The 27,695-nt window shown below is 40.7% G+C and overlaps 1 long non-coding RNA gene across 1 annotated transcript in view; it reads left to right on the forward strand.

Moving 5' to 3' along the window:
• Nucleotides 1-109: 109 nt before the first annotated feature.
• Nucleotides 110-27,695, forward strand: part of LOC142818694 (uncharacterized) — a 75,314-nt gene continuing 47,728 nt past the window's right edge. Inside the window, exons 1-4 of the long non-coding RNA XR_016347205.1 lie at nucleotides 110-5,754; nucleotides 6,772-6,959; nucleotides 24,102-24,199; nucleotides 26,306-26,396. This is a non-coding gene — a long non-coding RNA (uncharacterized LOC142818694). The remainder of the gene's footprint in view (nucleotides 5,755-6,771; nucleotides 6,960-24,101; nucleotides 24,200-26,305; nucleotides 26,397-27,695) is intronic.

The following is a 27,695-nucleotide window of genomic DNA, read 5'->3' on the forward strand; positions in this document are numbered from 1 at the left end:
CTTATGCAAATGAAGCCTGGGAAATTCAAATCCCGGGCTTCATTTGCAAGTGCGGTATGCCTACATTACCCCGCTAGTTCGAACTAGGCCCCCCCCCCCCCCCCCACCGAGGCAGGTCTTTGAATACAAGCAATTATAAAGCAGTTTATCTACTGTCTATTAGATATAATAACAATAACAATTAGTCTCCTTCCCATTACAAACACCAATGGTTAACAGTTATTTAGTTCCACCCAGATGCTCCTTATCTCAAGGTCCCTGCCAGAATCAGCATTCTATCCTTATCTCCGTATGGAGGCGAGAGGCAAAGGCAGCGTCTGCAGCGTCTAATTACAGATGAGTCAGACTTAGCCTGACTCTTGCTCTCTTGTTAACAAGACCAAGATGGCTGCACACAAATTCCCTTATTCCCTTTTCCTGCCTCCACATCCACTTCTGAGGCTTATGGGAAGGTGGCAGGGGGAGGGGAGGATCATGGGACATCCTGAGTCCTGTTCCAATGCCCCGTGGTGCATCCCTTTGCATCGCGACAACCTCTTTTTCCATTTATGTATGGCTTTTTTCTTTGAAAGGCTTTTTCTTTTTTCTTTTTGCTATGTGCTCTGCCTTATTAGTCTGTGGGAATGGATTCCAATCTGTTGAAGAACAGTGGAAAGCATCACTAACAGATCACAAATGGCAGTCGAGTGATTCCTTAAATTATTAAGTGACGATGCGTCGTCTGACACTGATTTTGCTGCACGTAGTAGCTATGACGTGAGATCTCTGTGAATGCCGCAAGACGTACTTGCCACAGTGGAATGCCACTTTTGGGCTTGGGAAACAAGCACTCACTGGCCACTGGGATGTAGAGCGGTGGCTGCAGAACTTTTGGATGAGGGACTGGGTGATAAGCTTACCCACACCCTGTGGTGCAAGACCATGCAAATGAGAGCTGTCCTGTTGGTGGAGAAATGTGAGACAATCGCACTGTAGAGGCTGGCTACCAATGAGTCATCAATCCGACTGCAGCTGGAGCAGAAAAATCAACCATTAATTGCATCCTGCTCTGAAAGACTGATTCTGGGCAACGTGTGAAATGTTGGGAGGGACTGTGGAGGGGCAATACATGACATGAATATTCCAATTCTGATCCCAGACCACCTAGACTCTGATTTCTCCATGGTTCTTCGGGCATTGTGAGCATTTCACTGACATTAATGCAGCCTGGTCTGGGAAGGTGCATAATGCATGCATATTTCAGAACACTGGCCTGTTCGGAAAGCTTCAAGCGCGGACTTTGTTTCCAGACCAGAAGATCACTGCAGGGAAAGTCAAAATGCCCATTGTGATCCTGGGAGATCCTCCCTACCCTTCAGTGCCATTGCTTGGGAAGCCATACACTGGAAGCCTGGACTGCAGCAAGCAGTTTAACAACAAGCTGAACAGGTACACAGTGGAAGGTGCTTCTGGCCTTTTAAAAGCCTGATGGGGATGTTTGTACAGGAAGCTGGACGTGGCCAATAACAACATCCCTATGCTTACAGCAGTGCGCTGGGACCACCGTAATATTTGTGAAGGGAAGGGTGAAGCTTCACTCAGGGCTGGACCACTGAGGCTCAGATCCTGAAGGCTGAGTTTGAACAGTCTGAGACCAGAACTATTAGGGGAACTCTGCCCAGAGCCATAAGGATCACAGGTGCCTTGAGGCAGCAATTTGATGCTGAAAGCCAGTGTTTTTTGTTGCCATGCATGGGAGCGCAGTGGTTGCGATGTTAGTAGGTGGCTGGATTGCTTCATATGATGCATATATTCGAATAGTGCCTGTTGCTTTGCTGGGGTATGCTTGCTTGCTTGCTTGCTTTCATGTAATGGAATAAGAATGCTTTCAAACCCAAGAATTTCATTCATTAAAAGCAAATGTAGAACACACATGCAGAATGATACATCCACACTTGGGGGCGGTGGGAAGAGAGGTGGTTGAGGTCCAGGCAATGTACAGATTTGTGTAAGTCACATATTATATGCAACCTTGCTGTCTGCTGTGCTGTGGAATGGGTGCTGCAGTTCGTCAGAGCTAAATGGCACGGGGTTAGAGACTGTGCCTGTTGGGGTCTGCAGGGCTGGACAGCGAAGGGGCAGGTATGAAGTGTAGTGGTGCCAACTGGGGACAGGAGGGTGGCAGAAATGGTGACAAAATATGTTGGAGGTGAAAGGGACATGCATGGAAAAGAGTTTTGGGACATCGGCCGAGGAGGTGGTGATGGTCACAGCTGCTCCCTCTGCAGTGCTAGCAGTGCCTGGAGTCTGTCAGCTCGGCACTCTCTAACTTGCTTTGTGCCTTCATTCCAGTGCTCGGGATTCTTCTGTTCCGTCCTCTCATTGTCCCTCCCTTCCTTCAGTTCTTTCTTTTCAGCAGCAGCCTGCAGCATGGTAGCATGCAAGTCCTCTTTACTTTTCTGAGGCTGCTTCCTTGCCCCATGCAGCCATTCACCTGGTGATAACAAGGAAGGCTGGGATCCCAAGGTTATATCTGTGAAGCCAAAATGATACGTTTCACAGAGGGATCATTGTTAACCCTAGACAGAGCACTGACACAACACATTTTAAACATAAGCATGGTTCCTATACCTTTCACTGATTGGCAGTCCCAGGGTAAGTGTGTGTGAGGGTCCTGTCATCACTAATGTCTATGCATTTTCCAAAGGCTGTGTTCGTCCTGGATGATATTTCACTGCCAAGGGTTAACAGGGAAGCAAAGGGTGGTCTCCTGTGAGATTGCGGTTTGCGTCCTGGCCTTGACACAGCTTACCTATGTGCAGCAATGCCACCTTCCCCTGGCACAGTGGTGTGGGAATGTTACCCTTAATGGGACAAGGAACAAAGCAACTCTGCTATGAAACCTGCAGAAGCAAATGGCCCAGTATCACCATGACACTTTTGATGAGATCTGTGAGGCTGATTACAGTGAAATAAGAGAATCCATCAATATCTAACTAGCTCTGTGCTGGTACTAGCACCACACAAACCCACGTATCCACGAGGCTTTTCGGAGCATCTAGGATCTCCCCCAAGTATTTAATCCATCTCTTTGTAGAACTGGCAGGTCCTGGGTACATCACCGGAGCGGTAGTTTGACTCCAGCGCCTTGTGGAAGGTGTTGGGCAGCTCCTTCACTTCAAGCCTTCACTGCAGTGCATCCTGGTCATGCTTCCTTTTTAGTATGCCAATTAGTATTGCTTAATTGTAATTTTTAAAATCGCAATACATTTTTGAGTTAAGCATGTGAGTTAGCTGCAATTAATCGACAGCTCTCGTTTGTGGATAAAGATAATTGGATTGAATGAACTCATGAGCCATCATTTCAGTCCATTTCTTTTTCGCAAAGGGAGGAAATTGGAAATGGGGGGAGCTAGAAAGGCTTATCATAGTGCTAAATCTATTAAGAATGGAAGGAGGGAGGAGGCCTTCAAGCAAATGGAGGCCCCTACCAGTTTTCCTTATCCCTGTTTAAAGTATTACCAAATATGGGGTTTGAACTTAGTATTGTAATTGCAGAATGATAGTGCAATGATAAGCTAAAACCAATATCCTTCTCTCCTTCCGCTTGAAATAATTTTTGTCCAGCTGTGATCCAACCCTCTCTGTGACTTGCCATTTATTGGAATAAAATGGCGTATATGTATACAAATCCCCCTGGAAAAATAAATAGTGGAAAATATACCACTGTTTGAGTTGGCTATTCCAATACAAAAATGATTTTAATATGTAAAATCACCAACTTAATGTTATGATTTTATCCTTGATTTATTTACATAGGTTTTTTTTCAGAAACTTTATGATGTCTCTCCATCTTTAGGATAATATGCATTGCAAAACCACTGGACAAGGCCAAAATGCTTACTGAAAAATTGTTAGAAAAGTAAGAGCTAGTTCCTCAGCTGTTCTAAGTTGGTATAGTCTACTGAAATCAGTGGAGCTACTGATTTACACCAATTAAGGCTCTTTCCCTACATCTGCAATTATGCATCTTTCTCTTTAAATGGAGAAAATTTCCACTGATCCAATAGAAGATTTGCCAATCAAGGGTCCTTAGCAATACTCTCATCAGAGTACACATGCTAACAATCTAAATGTAGTTCTTAGGAAATGAAGGTAAAAGTAGGTATTTAATGTGAGGATGATTAATTTCTTAACAATTTTTCTCAGCAGTAGGAAAGGGGTTTAGTTGCTAGATGGGTCACCAATTGTTTGAACTCTGTTTTGTTTAGCTTGGATGAATCTTCAAATACCTGAAGAAACTTTTGTGTGATGTGTTGATGATAACTGTTAACTGAGAAGTTACATCTGGTACTTATATGGCAATATCTAACCATCCCTCCCTTGGATAGCTCTTTGATATAATCTACACAATTGAAAATGACACGTTTGTTTACACCAACCTTGAAATTCCTGCAGGAAACCGAAAAAAGTCAGCCACAAAAAACTACCTGGTAACCCATATAATGTTTGGAGAATCACTCCCCTACCTGCCATTGCAGAGTCTTAATTGAGTGCCTTCTCATGTCCATTCCATGCTAGGTTTGTATGCACAGTTGCTTTAGTGGTATCCATAGGGCTGGCTCTAGTGCCCTCTGAAGTGCATATATTTGTGCCAGTATCAGGTGCCCATCATGGTTGTGGGAAGTAATATTTCGGGGAGAGAAGAACTTAACTCCAGCGCTGACCACCTAACTGAAGTTAGAACCTTGAATTTTGTATTGAGAACTAGAACTACTGTTGTTTTTTCCTGACTCTGAAAAGTAATGCTAAAGGTACTTTTTACATCAGCAGGATATTTGTGGCTCAATTTATTGAACATCCACAAATTACACAAATACAGCACTGTGTGGTTTTAAAAAAAGATGAAACTGTTAGCTCCCAATCCATGATGCAACATATCTCAGTACATATTGTCATGCAGAAAATCGAATCCGATGGGTCTGTTTTCTTCCTTTAAAACTCATTTATGAAGTTTTTTTTTGTTCTTTTTAATCTCATTTCCAATAAAGTTTGAAATGTCCTAGAAGTGCGGAGATACTCCATGATGAGTAGCTCCCTATAAAGATCTAAAACAGGAGATGCTTAAAAAAAATTGAAGTTATTGAAATCTCGGTTAAGAATGGAGCTGTTTTAATGAGCTGGATGATTCTGAAGCTTTAAAAAATCTTATTGCTCTCACATAATGAATATCAGGTGGGCTGGGGTCTCTGAGATATGGGAGCCAAACATTATTTTCTGCATGGATTGCCAAAAGTTTGGAGATGGATAATTCTGGATGCTCTACAATGTGTTGTGGTTCATTTTAATCTGAGTGTGTGGCCAATCAGAAGTTGTTTTCCATGGAATTTTCACTGCTGTATAGGGACGGGACAGAACACAAATCTCAGTGTGCTTTTCAAGGTTTTGAAATATTATTCAGTCTCGATGACTGACTGTTCTTTGCTTTGTCATCAGAGAATATTTATGACTTCCAAAGAAGGGCTGAGTTCCTGGAGACTGGATAACACGTGGCTTTATCCTGACAGACAGAGTTCCTTTTGGTGGTCACATGAATGTGTTTTTTCCCCCTGTACTCCCACGGACACCACAACGTTTTTGGATGAGGAAGAAGATGATAGAACACAGATGATGGAAAGAAATGGCCTCAGAACTTGGATATGTGGGGGTATTTTTACCCTTTGGGGTTTTTTCTTCCTGAATGTCAATGAGTGACTTATTGGAAAGTTCTCCGGGGTTGGTATTTTGTTTTTATTCCACACTCTAAAAGCTGTATTGGGTTGTTTTGTCTGCCTTTGTTTATAGTGAGGTAAGGTTTGGGTGACCAGATATTTTTAAAAATAGAAAACTGATGCCTTTGGAGAGAGTGGGGGATGTCGAAGGATGTTACCAGCTGAAAGTGTGGGTCATGCCAAGGACATTTTGTTACTGTGGGAAATGTGTGTTTGGGGAAAGGAAAGGAGACGGAAGTGGTAAGAAGTTCAGTCGGGGGTGTTACCCCTGAGTGTACAGTCTCTGTGGGTCCCTCCCAGGGCTTCTAGCCACTAGATTCCATGTCTTATTCCATCATAATCATATACCACTTTCATTTATTGTGACACATGCCCTCACTTCTTCCTACCTCCACTCACCTCCTCCAAAAAATAAAATGCTGGAGAAAAAGTGTGTGTCTGTCTTGTGTATGAACACACACTCCCTCATCATCTACCAGATAATGAAATGCACAAGAAATAACCCTCCACTCTTACGTTATCCAACATACATGGGTTTTGCAGCATGTTTTGTGGGTCAACAAATTCAGGCTATTTAAGATTAGAAAATGGAGGAATGAATTCCTGTATTAAGGGCCCTTCATGGAAAATGTCTAGCCTCTTTTCCAATTCAACTGCCCTTTCCCATTTCAAAAAATAGAACTTGGTTCCCAACTGTGTGTCCTGGGCATTGGCCTAGACTTTCCCCATAGAATTGTTGGAGGAATGTCTGGAATGCTCTCAATTTAGGAGTGTGCTACTTTGAGATATGACACATCCCAGAATCCATTGTGCCTGATGTGCTCCATGCTTCCTTAGGTATATCACAAGCTATGCTGTGGAACTGGAAATAGTCCATCAGGAAACATCCAGTCTCCATTTCTTGAGGGAAAACAGCAATGGTGTGGACAGTAGCCTTGTTGGATGATAGGCATAGATCAGTGAGCAGGCAAACAACATTGATACATTTTCATATTAAATCTATTAATATCCATTATTTCAGCCTTGAGAAGAAGAATCCTGCAATCATCTGTCACAGATAGTGCCTCCAGCAATGGATCTTGGAATCTGCATTACCCTGGACAGTGCTACAACACTTGAAAACAATGGCATGTCTTCTGTGCCTGCCTCTTAGCAGGCTTACTACAGTAGCATAAGGGACGGCGTTTCTTTCTCAAGTTGGGAAAGGAGGTAAGGATGTTCAGTATTTATCTTTAAGATTTCTCAGTTGTCACAAACTAACACAACTGGTTTTGCTGTATCCCCTAAATTATCTACACAGAAATAATCAGGTAATATTTTCTAGTAATGAAAATAAAAATTAATATTTACAGATCACTATATGGTGAGATGACTGCTTAATGGCTAGTCTATTTGCCTGAATTCTGCCCTCTTCATCGCACAACTCCCTTCCCTTTTCCTGGAGATGGTTCAAATTAGGAGGGGAAAGAAGTGATACTGCTTGAAGCTCTGCCCATAAAATAAACTCTGTTCACTTGAGTTAACAGAATGAGATAATGGTGTTGGTGGACTGTGGAGATGCTCCAAGTATGATCATTCATGGACACTGGGCTTCTTCAGCTTGATTTTCCTTTGGTGGATTTTGGATACACACACAATCGCTGCTAATGTGGCTTCTTGGGTTTGGTTCCTTGGCTTTGGGCAAGGAGCGTGTATGGAAAGTGGTGTTTTCTCCTAAGCCTACCATCGTGAGAGCTAAAGAAGCTGTTACTTAAGAGTAGGCTGTGTAGATCTCCATAACCTATAGTGCTTTCTTCCATGCCTGAATGAGCAGGGAAATATTTAATAATGTTGATATTTCAGGTTTCATCAGTAGCATCTACACTAACATTCCAAGATGGAAATACTGCTGTATTGATTACAGACCAGTCACTTTTGAAGGGGTTCTATCACACTTTTGAAGGGGTTTTATTGGTTGGAAAAGGAGGGATCATCTGGTGGTTCAGCTTTTGGTTTTTGTTTTCCAGATTTAGGTTCCATTCCTGACTTTGCCAGAAATTTCCTATGTTACATTAGGCCAGTCACTTAATTTCTGTGCGCTTTTAATAGCGTAGGTCTATGAAAGTATTTTAGCAATTTAGCCTCTTTTGAAAGCTGAATGTTATGGAACTGTTACATTATTCTTAGGATAATAATGTGCTGTGTCTATTCTAGAGTGAATTTTTTTTTACATTAATTTTCAGGGAAAACAAATAGCTATTTTAAAAACTGCCTAAAATATTTAAAAGCATAAGCTCACAAACATAAATTAGATATTAATCAAGTTGTAGAGGATACATCTGATACTGAAATAGCAATTGTGCAATTGAACTGAACCTGACAGGTTCCTGAGCTGAATTTTAAGTTTGGCACTGCTTTGAATGGTAAAAGCTCCCAGCCTCTCAAACGTATTTATATGTTGTTGATTAGCCTGTGTAGAAATGTAAAATGTCATGTTCTTATTGAAATGCTGCTTGTAATGATTTATTTTGATTTCAATTTAAAATATGTCAAGGGAAATTATTTTGATAAGATCAAATTTCAAACATGTTCCTTCAAGAAAGGGGTAAAAATGGATCCTGAATTTTACCCCAAGTATGATGATCTCTTTCCCTGAGACAGTCCTTCTCCTCCTCATCAGCACAGAAGCTGTCAAGTTGGGAGTGAGACCGCTCTACTATGTCCTAAAATGTCTTGACCATGTAGCTCTTGGTCTCTTTGTTCCTGCAGTTCAGCCACTCTGGTTTCAAGAGACTGTACTGTGTCACTGAGGAACTGCTTGCATCATATGTACATGTGCAACCTCGACCAACAATGCAGGTTATGATACATGCTGCATTCAGTACAGTAAGCTAGATAGCCCCCACTCTGCTGATGGACTTCTTCCTGCATCAGTTTTATTCTTGCTGGGTTGGTTTGTTTTTGCATGGGGAGCCTTGGGTTGTGGTTATTGGCTTACATTTAGAGAATGTTTAGGTGTATCTGGCTCACACTCCCTCTAAACTCTCACATAGCTCCCATTTATGGTCCTGTTTGAGTTGTTTTATCTGCAGTCTTCACTTCACTGGGTTTGGGGGCAAGAAGTATGAGCCTGTGTACTAAAGTGATGATCAAGTAGTGTCAGCTGGGTTGCCCAGAGCCATGCACTGTCCCTCCCTCAGTTCTTGTTTAGGCAGTTGACGTTGTTTTCTTTGTATTTCCCTCCAACCTCTTATGATGCAGTTGATTAAAGTAGCAAGTTCCCAGCCTCCAGTCCCATAAGCAGAAAGTTTGTTTTGTTTACTCTGAATGACCCCTCTACTGACTCTACCATAATTAGTCATGTTAGTTATCTTACTTCACACACTATTGCATTGGCCTCAGTAGGACTGTTTGCAAAATAGTAAGTTACTCAGCAGAGTGGAGGGTGAAGAATCTGCCCCTGAATGAATGACATTTGAGACTGAAACGAATGCAGAAGATGCAGTGAAAACAGGTTCATAGAAAAAGCCTAAGGAGATTTAGACTAGAGCTGCAGAAGTTGGAAAACTTTTCCTCTATTGTACCAGGGGAGAAATAATCTGAAAGAGAGATTCAATGGGCAGGAAACTCCTGAAAAGCAGGAATAAGTTGAAATTAATAAAGGGAAATCTTAGGGTGAACACCTGGAAAATCTGGCTGAGAGAGCTCTATTAGATTCTCACTTGCATGGACAGACTCGTGTGAAGCCCTTCTGATGTAAATAGGGTTCACCAAGATCCACCCAAATAACAGTTAGACAAACCCTTGTTAGGGACAGTCGGGATAATACTTGGTTCTGTCTCAGTCCGGGGCGGAGAAGGGGAGCGGGGGAGGAGGTCCCTTTGAGCCATATATATCTATGATTTTACAAATCCAGTTACTTGACATGGCAACAGGCTAGAGGATGCAACAATCTTTGAAGGAAAGTAGTGGAAGTCTCTGCTTGGGACGTGTGTCTAGACTTGAAGTAGTATGGTATACTTCAGAGAAACATTCTGCACTGGACTATAAATAACGTGATCTTCATGTCATGCCTTACCATAGGACTCTAACTCAGTGGTAGGCAACAAGTGGCCAAGGGAGCTGTGGGGGACCATGCCTGTGGACGGTCAACGTCAGCAAAATGTCTTGCAGCCTGCCAGCAGATTATCCTGATGGGTCACAAGTTGCCTACTGCTGCTCTAAATCCATGCCAATAAAACAAGATGCTTCATTTTTATGTTACTTGCTCAAAGCTGAAAAAGCCACTGTCCTTGATAGTGTCTGTAACAGTGGAGGTCAACAGAACATTTTAATTAAAATCTAAAACAAAGCACAAACCATAAACATTATCTCAGCAAAACCGCAAATGTCTTCCTTGCAGCTGCAAGATTTGCCTCCACCCCCCAAAAAAGCCAGTACAGTAATACATTTAAGATGCTTTCCAGCTTGAATGCTTTAGACAATGAGAAGTTACCAGAATGTTTTTCAATAGCAATATCATGAGGCGCATCATCATTTAGAAATCTAGCCAGCAGGCATCAGATTCATCATTTTTTATCATAGGATTCTGGCAGTACTATTCTCCAGATTCTGGCAGTACTATTCTCCAGATGTACCATTTGGCACTTGAAGCAATTCTTTTCTTAGAAGGGGAACCTATGGTTTTGCCATGTAATGCAAAACACCAATGGAATCACTACATAAGCAAAATGCCAGTAATGGTACAGTGGTCCAGCCACAAGGATTGGTATGTTAATTTTGTTGTATTTTTCCCAGCCTGTCATCTGTAGTGCTGGATTTTGTATCAGAATTATGGCTGGGCTATTTAGTATCATGTTTTAAGTGCCTTTTCAGCTGGGGGTTTAAGCTGGGAAACCAATGGCTTTTTATACAAAAATCTGCTGTACATAGATCCATGTTATCATTTTACCCTGATGTTAGACTGGGCCAAATTCTGCCCTCCATTCCACCCGTGAAACCCCTGGCCTGGTATATGCAACTTTGGAAATGGTATCCAAACACGTGTGAAAGCCAAGAGTTTACATTGAGACTGTGGCTTATATTTGTTGTTTCTTCCTAAGAGCAACTAAGTCTTAAAATAAAGCTTTGGCTTATTTGTAAGTAAGAAGATAAAAATAATCACAGTATGCTGGGTTTGCATTTGGAAGGCAATGAGTGGATTCTCCAGTTTCTCCGTAGTACTTTAACATGCTAATGGAGAGCCAGCTGGTTTGACCCTTGTCAAAAAACACAGCCTTCAAACCCTTTATTACTTAGGTTGTATCTGTTGTATATCAAACTAGCTGCTTGACTTCAGTTTGCCCATGTGGTGCCAATGTTGCAGTCAGAAGGCAGAGAAAACTCTTGTTCTTTGAGTGGTGTTGCATTTATTATCTTTTATGGTTCACACTCAGGATATATTTTCCTCATATTGGCAGGAAAAATTGGGGAGTGGAGAAGAGGAATCACGTGGCACTTCTTCCCATGACCATGCCTTGTGGTCATATATATATAAACAGAGCTTGTACACTCACCTGGTAGCCTGTTCAGCGGTGAGATCTCTTGCTCTCCCTCATAAACTCCCCTGTCGGCAGCCCTCTGTCAGCTCCGCATCTCTGGGGCACCTGGTGTTTTGAACTTACATCTCGAGTTCCTTTGTTTTCAGAGATGTAAAAGAGGGTAGAACTTCAGCTAGCATTTAATTAATTATATTGTGTTGTTCCCAGCTAAGATAGAGGCCTCATTATGTTGGCACTATGCACACATAATAAGAGACAGTCCCTGCTCTGAGGAGCTTAGTCTAAATAGTTCCCATCCTTCCCACTCATTATTTTACCTCATCTTCTCAGTGCATTAGAGTGATTAAGTAAGTGCGCAGTTTTAATCACACCTATAATTTCATTTAAAGAACAACAAAAACAGTGACATTATGCAAGTCAAAAATCAGCACTTCCCAAGTTACTAATCACATGACTCATAATTTAAAATTTAAGAGTAATCACCAGCATTGCTTAATATCACGTAAAATAATCTGCTAATTACTCAACATGGAGATTTGTTGAGACATACTTTATACCGTAAACAGCAGCATTAGAATATTTACAGTTAGTCTCACACATCTTCCTTTCATGCCAACCTATGTGTCCAAGATGTCTGTGAAGGGTGTGGATCATGCAAGCTTGTGCTCAAATTAAATGACCACCAGGTTTGTTTTCATTAAACTCTTTTGGTCCATTATAAACTGCAGGTAATTTGGCACTGGAGAGATCAAGGCAGGGGTCTAGAGGTGGGATGTTCAAAGCAGAGGAGATTGGGAGGTTCAGAAATAAGGGCAGGGGGCTGAGGATGGGGAGGATCAGGGCAGGGGCTGATGCCACGAAGGGGCAAGTCTGAGGAGGGTAAGGGCACTGCTTTTGTGAAGTACTCAAGCCCTTCCCTTGTGCAGCCAGGAGCAAGAGGAAGGCACACGAACTGTGCACTTTCCCCTTGCTCCCTGAAAGTCAGGGAAGAGGAAGAGCAACAGAATTTTGGGTACATGGGGCTGCAGCCCCATACTCCCTTAAAGAGGGGCCTAGGGACTGTGGCAGCCCCAGCCAGACCTCTTCACTTGCCTGACAGCCTGCTTCTTAGTAAGGCAGTCTGCAGGCCCTGGGAGCCTGACTGGAGCTACGGCAGCCAAGCGCTCCAGCCTGCAGGGCTTCCTCTTGCCAGTGTGCCACACTGGAGCACACTACACTGGGGTTGTGTCCCTGGGGGGGAGATGTAGGAAGTGAGAGGGGGCCCCAGGGCAAGAGGTGCATGGGGGAGGGGAGTAGCCAGGGTCCCCATCACTGCTACCAAAGTTGCAAAGACTACTGCAGTCCCCAACTCTTGCAAGTGACTTAGAACAAGGAGGTGATTAGTGGTGATTCTGTCTCCACTCTCATCAAATATCACATACATTGAGGTTCGCGTAAATGGATGTGGAGAGTGGGCCCACCCTTTCCTGGAGGACAGCTCCTATCCAAGACCTAGTTTGGCATGTTACACAACCCATTAATTCTTTAGTTCCCTATGTCTGGAAAAGCAGTGCCTCCCTTGAGATGATCTTGGCTGCTCTACCTGCCATATAAAGCAGCCCGGAGGACTGTCACCCTAAACTTTGGCCCTAAGGGAAGGAAAAGAAAACAGTGTGTCTATGAAGAAGTAATAAAGCACTCTGGTGGAGGGGCTCTCCTTCAGGGCTGTGTCTAGACTACATCCCTCTTTTGACAGAGGGACGTGGTTTTGATACTTAAAAATTGCAAATGAAGCGGGGATTTGAATATCCCACACTTCATTTGTATAATCACGTAATGGCGCTCTTTTGAAAAAGTGCCATTTCGAAAGTAAAACCGCAGTCTAGACACGGTTCTGTCAAAAATGGCAGGCTTTTTTGAAAGATCCTGTATAGATCCTGTCGAAAGAGGGATGTAGTCTAGACACAGCCCAGGATGGCAGCAAGACTGCTGTCTTAGGAGCTGTGCTGAACTGCCCCGCTCTGTGTGGCTCCATTCTTTGTAGGAGCTAATGGCTAGAATTCAGCCATTATGATGTTCATCGCAAGCGCAATGTTTTCATAAAAGCCTGGATGAAGATCTGAAACAAAATAAATTCCTGCATCATGTAATTTAACTCTTGGATTTGTGGCCCTAAATTGGTTAAATTATTATTTTTATTATAATATAATGAATACTCTGTATTGAGAAACTCTCCACATGCTGATCAAGCTTTGCTCAGTACGATTACAGTGGAAAGGGTGTTTCCTTCTATTTTATGTAATATTTAAATATTTTAAAACAGTTCCTGCCCGTCACCATAAATATCATCCCCCTAAAATTAAATGCGTATGTTATGGCACATGCCCATCCGTACATCTTGAAAGTGAGAGCTAGTATTCAACTGCATGTACTCCTCAGTGAAAACTAGCTTTTTTTTTTTCCCAAAAAAAAGTATGGTGTAAATCCAAGTTTCTGCTTAATCAGTTTATATGTGGCCTCTGCAGTTTGATTAACTATGCAATTAATAATGACCGGGTTTGGCATGTTAGGTACTTTGTGCTGTTTTCTCTGTGCCATGAATTCTGGGAAAGAATGCAGAAACACAGTTTGTTGTGAAAATTCTCTCCTTCTCCTGTTGGTGTCCGTTCCTAAAGGATAGTTGTGCTTCAAAATGTCTAGGAGCAGGAACAACTAAGCCTTTATTTTTCTTTGGGACAGTCGAGTTATCTAAAAAACAGGGAGTTTCTGAAGGGAGGCTCATCCCTCTTCATGGGCAGGCTGAAGGGGTGCAAAAGACACCAAGTGCCTATTTTTATTTATTTTTTTTAAAGCGAAGGAGCTCTGGGACAACAATGGTTACCAGGGATTAATAAAAATGGGAGTTTCAAGTAGGAGAGTCATCACAACTGGTTCCAAGCGAACTGCTGCTATGAGCTTTGCCATGCTGTTTACCTTAGAATGTGAGAGAGAAATGAAGGTAAAGCACATGTTAAAAGTTACTATCTAACTTTTTACTGGGTGAGTTGCTGAATATATATATTTTCCCTTTTATCTTAAATTCTGAAATTTGGGGTTATCCTGTTGAGGTTTCATAAACAGTGTTTAAAATGTGTATCAATATTTAGAAACCTGATGGGGTTTTCACATTTTTGTTTGTATTATGTAATGCCAGCATATTCCCTGTTGCAGGATTTGGGAGAAGTTGTTTGTTTTTAGAAGAAGACTGGGGAATTTAATGGAACTTTAATGGGAATAGTTCATCTTTTGATGCAAGCTCAGTAAATGTGATTCGCGTTCATATTGAAATGCTATTACAGTACACTCAGGTCCATTAATGAGACAATGCCAATGGTATGCTTTGGTTCATCAGAATTCTAGTATTAAAATGCACTCCTAGAATAAGCAATGTGTAGGTACTCTGCCTAAATAAGATTTTACCATACAATACAGCCTCTATTGGATTATTCACTATATTTGTATAGTCCAAACAATGGACCTTCCTCATTTTTTCTTTGAGGCACTTGTCCACTGTGTAAGACCTCTCAATATATGGCGGCTTTTCCTGGTGGTTTGTTTTTCCTATCTGAATTTCATCCTTATCCCACTTTGTGACTATTTCCAAGTGAACTTTAAAACCCAATAAAATGTTTATTTAATAAGAAATCTGTAAAAGTAGACCAAGAGCAGGTAGGTGGTGACTTTTATGCAATCTAAAAATAAATGTAAGTATCAAAATAATTTGGTATGGTCTAGGACAAGTTTACTGCACTGTATCACTATGATACTTCCATAAATGTTTATAGGTTATTTCAGTCAAAACTGGTATTAAATGAATGTATTGGTATACCAGTCCTGGGGGAATTCTGCAATTTTATTATGGCTTCAAATGAAATAATTGCAGAATTTCTCCAGGATTAATTATGCAGAAGGTGCAAATGCTGAAACAAACTATGCCATCAAGTGTACATGTTAAGCCATTCTATAAAGCCTGTAGAAGGGGATTTGAAGCTGGTAATCAACTTCCTTAAGCTTCCTTTGCTTGCTCCTCTGACCCATGGGTATTGTGCTTAATAATCAAGAGGGAATGTGATGAATCTTGCCTTAGCCTTTCTTCAAATCTCACATCACATTGTACACCCCAAAATTAGCTAAAACAATAGTAGTTCCCCAGAGGTCACCAGAGAGTTTGATTTGTCATTTCCATCTAAGCTTTGAAATCTGTTTGAAAAGCCAGTGGTTCCTTGTTGAGAGATTTCTCTTGAGCCCACAAGGTGAGTATCTGAAGTTTTTTTTTCTCTTTCTCTTGACACTTATGCACAGTGCAAGCAGCTTCTGGCTAAGAGTCTTTTGTCATCTCTTGGTTTTTCAGAGGCTTATGTAAGAGGATCTCTAGCTATCCTCCAACAGCAGGACTAAGACTAATTGTCCATATCATAAAGTCAAGATCCTTAATTTTCAATAGAAATGCAAGAATTCGGTGTTGCAAATGAATGTGTGTCTATCTTTATATATTTGAGAAGTCTGTCTAGAATATATTTGCACATATAATAGAACTTCAGAGTTATGAACACCTCGGGAATGGAGGTTATTTATAACACTGAACAAAATGTTGTGGTTGTTGTTTCAAAAGTTTATAATGGAACACTAACTTAATACAGCTTTGAGACTTTGCTATGCATTTTAATATAAATGAAACAAGCACAAAAATAGTTTCCTTTTCTGGTCAAATCTTTCCCTTTACTTTTAGAACTTTGTTTAACACTGTATTGTGTACATTGCCTTTTTTATTTTTTGGTCTCTTGCTGCTGGATTGTGTACTTCAGATTTGAATGAAATGTATGTTTGACAATTCTCTTTGAAACTCTGAGGTTTTATTGTATGTGGGAAAGGTGTACTGTTGTTCATTCTGTAAGAAACTTTGGATGGATATCTTAGGGCTGAAAATAGGAATTTTTTACCCCCACTAAACTTATTCCAACTTTTAAAAAGAAGAAAAGAGTACTTTTTTAAATTTGCTATAATTAAAAACTAACTAACTAAATAAATGAGCTTTTACTATTTCAAAATTTATTGTAATTATTCTGTTATTATTTTGACCAATTGCAATGTAAATGTTTATACCTCTTATTACTAACCAGTCTCTAGTTAATATTAACACAGTATCAGTAATTCTACTGTGTACATGCATCTCTGGAAGCATCACTGATATTCATATATCAATACCTATTGCTCAATTTTTTTTACCTGACTATATCTAGGGTCTTATGTTATTGAATTCTGCTGCACTCAGTTTTATTTGTCATTGTTAATATTTAGCTGCAACAATCCTCTTGCTTCCAGGGTGACTTTAACAAAGAAGTGTAATTTTTTTAAAACTAAATTATCTGTATTTTTGAGGTTCCCTGTATTATTGAAGAAATTTGGACCAGTTTCTTAGCCAAACTAATGCATCCTTACACCATACAGGCAATGTAAAGGTCTCCTGAAGTAGGTGTAAAATTACATTAACATCCACTTTAAGACCCCTTGACAGTGTCTGATGTTATTGCGACTCTATTTAGTGTAATTGCATTTAATCTAAATATTGGTGTTACAGCATCAGATAGGGTATGTCTACACTACCACCCCAGTTTGAACTAGGGTGGTAATGTAGTCAACCGGAGTTGCAAATGAAGCCCGGGATTTGAATTTCCCGGGTTTCATTTGCATGTTGCCGGGCGCCGCCATTTTTAAATGTCCGCTAGTTCGGACTCCATGTAGCCGCAGGGCACGGAGTCCGAACTAGCGGACATTTAAAAATGGCGGCGCCCGGCAACATGCAAATGAAGCCTGGGAAATTCAAATCCCGGGCTTCATTTGCAACTCCGGTTGACTACATTACCACCCTAGTTTGAACTGGGGTGGTAGTGTAAACATACCCACAGAGACTTGCTGCTAACCATTAAAATCCTTCTTAAAATATTTTGTCAGCCATAGATTTATTACTAGTAACATAAACCAAAGAGCAGGAATTTGATTTCTCCAACACCATAACTCTTGTATGTATGTACAGGTAGGAGTCTAGACTTCGCACTGTGTTGGGAGTCCAGGAGATTAATTTTTTTATCAGAAAAATTCTGAATAGACTTCAGTTTTCTAATGAAATACTTTTTATGTAATATAATGGGAGAGTAAGGGGACAACTTTTTTCAGAATGTAGTTTAAGTAGAAGAGACTTCCTTGTTTTAATCTAACTTATCTGTTTTTTTTAATTATTTCATAAAAGGTCACGGTAGAGCAACTTGAATCTAATCACTGCTTGATTTTTTTTTTTTTGTAAAGGTTGATGAGAGCTATCAAGATATTAGTCTAGATCAGAGAAGTTTGGGAGCCGGGAAATATTTGGTTTCATTTCAGTAGCTGAATTTAAGGTTATCTGTTCGTAAACACTGGTTATCTTGAAGGCCTGTGGTTTCCTCTCCTTGTCAGAGCCCAATTTACTTTTGGGGAGTGGTTGGTTGACTTCCTGAGCAGAACTAGGCACAGTTCCCAACCACTTTACTCTTTCAAGGAGTCAGATAACTTTCTTTTAATAGGATATTCTTTTTATGTTCATAAAGAGCTGCTAGTAGGAAACATTGCACAAGAACCTTTTAGCTATAGCATGTTGTGATGTGCTTTCATCAGACCACAACAGTTTAAGTAGGATTGAGTTGGGACCATACTTAGCTTTGTAGGTTAGACTTCTCCCAAAAAGATTGAGTGGATTTGGTGATGCAAAAAATAGCATGTTCTTCCTTCTGAAGCAGTACCAAAGGAAAGAAATGCTTCAGGGGTCAAATTTGAATAGCATTGCTGGAAGCGCCACTTTTCAGCTGAAACGTAAAATTGAGATCCTAACAATTCATGACTGATAAGTACTCCTACTTTTTTTTCCTTCCTCCAAGAAGAAAGGTTGGTGATCCTGGTGTTATGTACAGGTACCAACTTGTAATTACATTCTGTCTACTTACATTCCTCCTGCAGCCTTAACAGGATAATACATTGTTCGTATCCCTCTGCTATACTGTTGCTGTTTACTGTTTAACAATGTGTTTCATCTCAGAGGTTATTGCCTTCCAGTGATGTACACAGTGTTTAAAAGGGTTCTGGGTAGACCCAAATAATATAATACATGTATGTAGCATATGCATATGTATTTATACATGTAGTATCTGGGTTCATATATGTATATACAGTACAATATTACTAATGTTATCAGAACCACTTAAGTGTTTCCTGTGGTTTTAAAGGGTAGTTCTACTCTAAAAATGCTCTGCAAAAAGTCACATCCCAGTGAACATTCAGAGCCCTATCTCTGTTCCCAGGACAAAAATAACGTTTACTACTTTTGATTATTATGAGAATTGAAAAACCAGTGCATCTATTTTGACCAGGGAATGATCAATAGAAGTGTTAACTGTGTTGCTATGCCCAGGCCAAACTCTGCTCTTCGTTATATCTTTACCATCTTCTTGCAGACAAACGGTTGCCCGAGTTCAACTAAAGTGCAGAATTTGGATTGAAGAATCTATTATTGGCAGTGATTCATGAGCAAGAAAAATCCCAACTTGATATTCAGATTCTAAGCTCAGCTTTTTAGGATGTGCAACTAGAAATACCAGTTTTATTGGGAAAAGAACTGGTATGGAAACGGCAGAATAAAAATAGTTACTGTTCTGACTGTACTTTAATATTACACAATCAAAATTGATATCAAAATCCTTTGTACCATTTCAGATCTGTGAGCCTAACAGTGTAATACTTCCATCTTCAAGATGAAAGATTTACATGTGCTTCTGTGTCCCACATTGTATGCAAGGCTTCTCAAGAAAAGGGAAGCTGCTACTACAATGAACGGAGGAGCATGTCCAAAAGGGTCCTTAATTCACCAAGTATGTGTGCAGCAAGTGTTGAGTAAAGGATCCCTACTAAAAATTTGACCACACTGAGACTCAATTAACTTAAGTTAGCCTGGTAATGCGAGTTGCATAGTTTAGATTTCTCTATATGAATATTTTTGCCAAATTTAAACAGAATTGATACCCAAGTATCAACTGCAGTTTGTTGTATTTCTTTTATGTGATGTAACAAATAATCTCATTATTGGCCTATCAGTTCCTGACTAGGATCACTGATACTCTTCCAATAAGGCTGAGGCAGTGGCTAATTTGGTAGCATTTATAGGGTCTTCTATGCCATGCCAAAGTTCTGCAGCTGCTTTGTATTTGAACTCTAGCATTTCCTAGAAATCAATCTTCTGGCAACCATGGATGCCTAAGAAGAGAAGGAATAACCTTGGCCTTCTAAAATCGGTGACCCTTTAAGATGATTTAGATCAGTGGGGAAAAAAAGGTGCAACTAGAAAAAAGTGCAACTTTTTATCATTTGAAAGGTCAAAGGTTACCTTTTAATAAGGCTTTCAAAATTTTTGATTTTTTTAAAAATATTCCTTTATGGATAATATCAATGTTTATTGTTAAGATTTTTTTAAATATTTTTATCAATTTAAATTTGCACTAGTGCAGGAAATTGAGGGCAGTTTTTTTGAGTCAGATAATGGGGCAGTCAGATAATGACAGAAAACACTGACATTCATAAAGTTAAAGCTTTATGCCTGTTAAAACATAAATCATCAATATCACATGTCAAATATACAGAGTAAATAGCCTTAAATCAACCTCTAGTAAGTCCTCAAGATCCTTTTTCTTTCTTTTTCCTACCTGTAAATTTTTATTACTATTGATGGTAATATTTTCTGTCTTTTGTGTATGTGGTGAAATTTACATTAACTGCCATTTACCAATAAAAATCTAATCTGTCCTAGCCTACTTCTAACTGTTCTTGTGTAACTATGATATAGCACTGAATCACTACTAGGTTGATGCCAGTCAGACAGAAGAATATGTTGACATTTATAAAAGGCCAAATTATTAAATTTGAAAAAAATATATATATTTTATGGCATGGAGACTGTACCGGCACACTAGCAGTCAGTTCCAGCAACAAATTAATGAACTAAATTGATTTTAAAAAATAAATTTATTAACTGAAACAATGTATGTATTATTTGTACAGTACGTAAGTGAGTTAGGTGCTTGAAAGGAAAAGAGCTTGCTCCTTATAACTAAAGCTAGTAGCTCAGTCTATTCTTACCCTTACAGTGATGGAAAGCAACGAATGGAATGGGAGAAGAGATGAAAGTAAAAGATCAGGGTCCCAATATTAAAATGCTCATTGGAGTCTTTCCATTGTCTTCAGTGGATACTGAAATGGGTTCTTTCTTGGGTTTATCATATACACTTCTTGATATTTAATGCTTTTAAAATAGAGGAGGCATTCCAGGGGAAATTGGAGAGGGAGATGGAAGTGGGGGGCTAGGAGGAGTCGGGAATAATAGAAAAGAGCATAAAAGGTAGTGATTAAGTCCAATGCACCTAGCAGCTAGGAAGAGCAAGAGTCAGGGAGCCTTAGAATACTTTTTTAAAAATGTATTTCTTCTAAGGCCTTTTTCTGGGCCTTTGACTAAGGACCAGAAGTGAGAGGAGACAATTAGACTTTATCTGAATATGTTCCTTTAGAATAGTGTGGGACACACTAGTGTCTGTAACTGAATGCCTATATGATTTACAATGAGCACAGAAGGGACGGCCCAAATGTCATTGTGAGCTACTGTGGTTTGTCAGCTTGAAGCTGCAAACTTCTGGATTTAACTCAAGAGAAGTCTGAGAGGAGTTCCTACCATTATAGAATGGTTTTTCCCTGACAATACAACCAGGCTTCTTCTTGTGGTTGGAAAGAAATAAACAGTGTGTTTTGATTGCTCTTTGGAAAGGCATAGAGTTAAGAGCAGCTGCATGGGAAATGCAATAACATGGATTGGTTCTCGCCAGTACAAGTTACATTTGTGGCAAATGACCCTACGACGAGGCACAGCTTGAGAATCAAGAACAAGATCTATATATCTGAGAGAAATACCTATAATTTTTACATACAAGGAAGAGTAGCAGGAGGTATCTATCCTAAATAAGGTAAATTAGGATTTTTAAGAAGTGGCTTGAGTATTTTATGAAATTGCCTGAGTTGATGCTTATGGTTTTAGCTTGGCAGTAATTTATATAGGAATTGGGTGTGTGTGTGTGTGTGTGTGTGTGTGTGTGTGTGTGTGTGTGTGTGTGTGTGAGAGACACAGAATCTGTGAGAATCTTTGTCTTCTGCTTGTCACTCTTTCAAGTCAACAGCAGTGATTTCTCCCTCTAAACTAAAAATGTACAATTAATATTATCAATTTTTAAAAAGTAAGGATGAAATTCACCCCTGTGTAGTGGGCCAGCTGTATAAGACTTAAGTCCCACTTAAGCCATATTTTGAGGACTTAAATGATTCATAGATCATGAATTGTCCTAGCCACAGGGCTGAAATTTACCCTATGTCACTTTGAAGGAGAAAACCTATCATTCTGACTGATGGCTTCTCTTTATTAATTAGTAGGAACTGGATTAGAAGTCTCTTGTTCACTATCTATATATTCTCCAGCAAGTTAAATAATCAATATAAAACTACACAAAGTAGAAGAGTTCTCAGAAGTACAATAGCTTGTTTTCACTAGTATGCTACATGAGCATGTTTGATTTAACATAGTTTTTGTGGTTTGCTGGTATGTCAGACTTCAATACTCTTCCTTCAATCTGGTGAACATGAACGATTTTGAGACAATAGTTATGATTAATATTCTTCTGGAGTAGATTTAAAAAAAAGACATGAATCCTTATGTCTCATCTAGCAAGTAGCATAATACTGAACATTCACTACTGTTAGTAATGAGTTACATTGCTTCCCAGAGCAAGAGGTACTGTAATTTCTATTTTACAGAGGGTACTAAAAATTCAGAGCCTTGTGCAACAGGGTTTTTCCTTTTGAGTCCTGCAATTCAGTCACTAGTTTATGTTGTATTACTACTACCATGCACAAGGGAGTTGTCCAAAGGAATTTCTGATTCCATGATATGAGACTTTACTCAGCAGAAATCTCTTGGAATATGGAGAGCGAGAGAGGTGCACGATTTGCGATACAGAAAGTTCTTAGACCAAGAAGTCCCCCAAACCAGCAATTAAGGAAGGATTAATTATTTATTTGGGTGCCTATAGTTGTTACCACAATGCAGTCAAGGATAAGGGCCCCATTTTTCTATAAACATTTAACAAACAGATAGTTCCTGCCCTAATGAGAATGTGCAGCCTCATTTTTTTTATGTAGTGGACATCACAGGCCTTTGGGGAAGAAGAAAATTATAGAGGGAAAATTCCCACTGGTGCTACTACCCATTCTCCTGCTGTCATGTATATAGAGAAAAATGTGACAAACAGTAAATTGAGATATCTATCTTTCCTCTTTAAAACTGAAGAGGATGCTATGAATATGATCCTATGTCAAATGGAGGAAATAATCAAACTCTGGAGCAGAGAAGGGACCAATTGAATGATTGGAGAAAGAACTCTGAGCTATTCCTTAGGGTTAGGCATGGTATGAGGGAAAAAAATGTGAATGTGTTGGCTGAGAGCCTAGTTTTTATTATGTTGTCTAAAAGAATTAAAATGTAGTAATATCATTACTGCTAAGTATTAAAAGAAAATCAAAATCCCTGACTATGGCTAGCTAGTAGGTCCATACTGGGGACTAATATGTGGTATTTTATTTGTTATTCTTAACTAATAGTTCCAACAAAATAGCCTCATAGTTAATGTCAGCTTTCAGTGTAGGAGTACAAAAGGTGGGTATTTTGACTAATGCAGGTTCCATTGCCTCTTGAGCAGGCTTGTTAGATACAAGGTCTGTTTGTGTTTACATTGTGTGTTGAAGGAACTTGCAATCATGTAGGTGTCTGCAGAATGAATTATAATGCTTTATAATTTCTGTCTTTAAATTGGCAGCATATATTAGTGGATTGAATCTAAACCATATTAGCTTGTTTCCCAATTAAATCTGAGGTACCTACTGCCACTCTTGAAGGGAAATAACCCTGACCTCCAGGGGTGCAGCAGAAGATGATTATCAGCCTGCTTTCTTTTTTAGAGCTGTACCATGTAAAGGCAGGTGGGTAGCCAGGAGAGCGGACCACCAAAACAGATGTTGGACTATAATAACTCTTCAACAGTATCTGCACTGGGTCAAGAAGAGGGTTAAACTGAATCAGAAGATTTGAGTATTCTGATTCTCAACATGTGTAAATCAGCACAGCTCCATTGATTATACATGTATCCATTTCACGGTTCCATTGTGGTCACTGGAGCGAGGCCAGTTTATACCAACTGAGGATCTGTGCACTTTTGCTTCAAGACCTGTTTATTGAAAACTCAGCAATATTGCCCCTTTCTCCCCTGTCTTGCAGTCTGTAGCTGTGTACACCAAATCAAACTGGTAGCATGTAACAGCCTCTTTTTGCTCGCTTTGCAAAGACTGAAAACGAAAATCTCAGGTGCAAGGTGGAGGAGGCTCGGGTCTCCAATGCTTGGCAAAGCCGTCTAAATTGCAAAAATACCCAGACCTGCTTAGTGACTTTCCTCCTGTGACTGTACTTTGACTTGATTTAAGTGATTTGTCTGTCCTTTTATATTTGTTTACCACTATCTCCCTTGCCATAGGAGATTTAAATCAAATGCACATAGTGAACTTTTTGTTACACGGTACCGAGAGTAGACGTCTCTGTTCAATGTTGGCTTTGAATGTACACTATGTCAAATGAGGCCATTTTATTTATTGCATGTGGGTGGAGGCTACAACTGTGACTTATTCTTTGTATTATCTTATTATGCAGGAAGAAGAACAGGAGCCACTGGCTGTGAATGTGGTTTAATAGGCTGCAACTTTATTTTAAATGTCTGGGAGTAGCTGGCAGATAAGTGTACAGTGCAGGTAATTTCATAATCTTTCAATATATACGGAGGAGGCTGCTGTCAGCTGTCCCCCTTACCTATTGTGGTCTACAGCCAACCGATTGCTGGGACCTCATCATCCCTGTCCCTATAAAAGAGAAGGGGATTGGCTCTCTGACATACCAATCATAAATCCAATTTCCTTCTCCCCAACAGGACTTGTCTAGACAATGTGGAAATATGCACAATGGGGTGTGATTTCTAAGGCACACTAGCATGCTGTGCCTGAGTTGGTCCACATAGATCCTGCCCGTGTGCTCCAAAGTAGTGCAGTGTGAAAAGATATTACATTAAATTGCACTAAGGAACCATTACTATGCTTCAGCAGGGCCAGCATGGACCAATTATTGCACAGCGGGCTAGTGCATAGAACATATTACCCCTCCATGCAAACAGCTCTTAACCATCCTGTGTGAACTTGGGCAATTCACTTAGTCTCTTTGCCTGAGCATCTGTAATATGATGATAGCGTTTGCTACCTTTCAAGGCATTGTGAGAATTAATATGTTAAAGCTTGTGAAGCACTCGGCTGCTACAGAAATGAGGGCCCAGGCAAAGCCGCGGTGGAGGGGGGGGGAGGAGCTCGGGCAGCGGGGCACCCCAGGCGCGCCTGGACTGCTCCGCCGCCGGCTTCCCCGCGGCTTTGCAAAGCTGCGGGGGGGCTTGGGCAGCGAGGCAGCCCAGGCGCGCCTGGACTGCTCCGCTGCCGGCTTCCCCGAGGCTTTGCAAAGCCGCGGGGGAAGCTGGCAGCGGGACAGCCCAGACGCCCCATGGCTGTCCCGCTGCCGGCGTCCTCAGAGGCTTTGCTCCCCGTCTCCCTGGTCTGCTGGTCTCCAGCAGACCAGGGAGACAGGGAGCAAAGCCGCGGAGGACCCAGGCGGCGGGACCGCGGTGCGTCTCGGTCCGCCGCCCGTGTCTTCCTGGTCTGCTGGGGTGGGGGGGCGCAGCTAGTATGCCCCCCCCCTTCCCCAGCAGACTAGGCTTTTCTCTGGACGCCTGTGGCAGAGCAGCTGGGGTGCTGCCGGTTGGTCCTGCAGCGCCGCTCTGGGCACTACTGGTCCAACCCAGCAGCACCCCAGCTGCTCTGCCCCAGGCTTCCTGGAATCAGCTGCTGATCAGTTTCAGCAGCAGCTGACTTGGAGACGCTTGGGGTTCTTAAGTTGATTCTGTATGTAAGTCAGAACTGGCGGTCAGTTTCAGCAGCGGCTGAATCTGGATGCCAGTTCCGACTTATATACAGATTCAACTTAAGAACAAACCTAGAGTACCTATCTTGTACGTAACCCGGGGACTGCCTGTATACTCCATGATCATATACATATGAGGGAGATAAAAGATTTAAAGGTGGAGCACTTTCTTAATTGTGACTGTCATTGATTTTCTGGTTTTGATCAGAATCCTGTCTGAATCTATTTTCAAGCTATACATACTTGGCATATATAGAGAGCTTTATATGCATTCATCGGACATATGAGTCAATTTAGTTTTTATTTTTTCTGGACCAGATCAGATAGATGAGTTACTTTTTGTCATCTGAATTTCCTTGTGTTGTTTTTTAACTTCAGACATCTCTGGATTTCTTTAACGCAAAGAATAGCACTGTTGTTTTTGCACTGAAAAGTTAGTCATTTTTAAATTGGAACTTGACTAGGTTGGGCACTGTTCATTTTCCAGGCTAAAATCTGGCAATGGCTTTAGATTACATCCAGCTGGGGCACAGGTGCACTGAGGTTGTACACCAAGAAAGTTTAGTTGGCCTATGTGTCAATAAGCTGAAATACTTTTGGGTTTAAGAGATGTTTTTTATTAGTCAAAGCAATTAGTTCTTATCCAAGTCTCAGCACCAAAATTTCATCTAAATTCATCTGATATGCAGTGAGAGGCACAAACCCCAAGGACTGCAATTTTCACCCTTCCTCACCTTGCACACACTGACATTTTTATAATTTGGAGTGATGGGAGAGAGACCCCCCCTCAATTATTTGTTGCTGTTTTTTGTAATTTTGACAACCAATGCTTCAAAACTACATGGAGATCATTTACTTAGTGTTACAACTCTTTCTCTCTCTCTTCTCATGTATATAAGATGTCAGAACAACATGGTGGGTGAAATCCTCCCCAAGGAAGTTAATGGGTGTTTTGCCATTGACCTCAACAAAACCAAGACTTCACCCTGTGTAAGCATCAACTCTATTAGCAGTGCGTACTGGACTACTATGGAGGGTTGTTTCCAAGAAATGCATTGGTTCTTGGGTTTATGTTCTGAAGTATGTATGTTGCTTAAGTAGAATGTGGTTAGTATAAAAAGAATTGCTTTATGAGTAAGAAATGCAGGCTGAAGTGAATAACTTGATGATTCCCACACATGCTACACCCATGACTGGCATGCATTTGTTAATCTATGATGAATGTTGTCTTCTAGCAATATACCTATTTCATTTCCTTCTCTTCCAGATAATGGTTCTGATAAGCATAATGTAATTTGCCTTAGGTGGGGCACAAATATTTTTGAATTAAACCCTGAGGAGATTATATTTCTGAAACTATTTTGGAACAACAATGCTAAGGCATTTCAATAACTTGCCCCACTTGCTGTGGGAATGGAACGTGGGTTTGCAGCCTCCTTTTCATGAATTTACAAGAAGGGAGAGAATGGACACAGGAGACCTGGCCTACTGCAGTTCCACCTCTCCCTTAGCATGCCTGCTGGAGGTGGGACTGATAACTGAAAGGAACAATAAATTATGAACAGGTCACCACCGACTGCCTTTTCTTACCCCTCCTAGGTGTGAAAAAGCCACAGAGCTTAGTACTGATTGGGAGTGTAGTAACTTTAAATGCAAATCAAAACTCTGGAATTTGCACTGCACAGTGGCCATTTTTCCACATGCCTACACCTGTTGCTGTGCCTGCACAGAACTGAGCTCCTACGCTACGTATAGTGGTTCTTCTTTGTTGTTGTATTTGACACTAGACTGCTCTAGTACAATGAGTATCCTCTTTAAGGCTAGAATTGAATAGAACTCCACGCAGGTGTAAAGACTCTCTCCCATGCAGACCTAGTTATAGAACGGGGGCCTGAATCAGTGCATTACAGTGACATTTTACATTTGCTCGGTTCCTTTCATCCTAAACAATCCCAAAATACTGGGAAAAGAAGGGAGAAAGTGGAGCATTCCACTTTTTTGGAGCTGAGATTTAGGTAGCTTATGCTCCCTTTCTCCCCAGAGTGAAAGTAATTTAAAATTTCTTACAGGTACTGTTCTATTGTAAACTGGGTCCCTTTCAGCTCTATAAATAGCTGCCTGCACCAGCGTGCATCCCCTTATTTTCACCTCTGCTTTCTCCTCTATAAACCAGACTCCCTGTCTGGGTTACATCTTCCACTGTTCACGGAACACATCTGGGGAATTGTGAGTGGGTGATGGCCGGGGATTGGGAGATTGAACAGAAATCCACTTGCACTGGCCACTCAC

This window comes from Pelodiscus sinensis, chromosome 1 (genome assembly GCF_052426305.1).
Source record: "Pelodiscus sinensis isolate ZL-2025 chromosome 1, ASM5242630v1, whole genome shotgun sequence".
In the NCBI taxonomy this organism is placed as follows: domain Eukaryota; kingdom Metazoa; phylum Chordata; order Testudines; family Trionychidae; genus Pelodiscus; species Pelodiscus sinensis.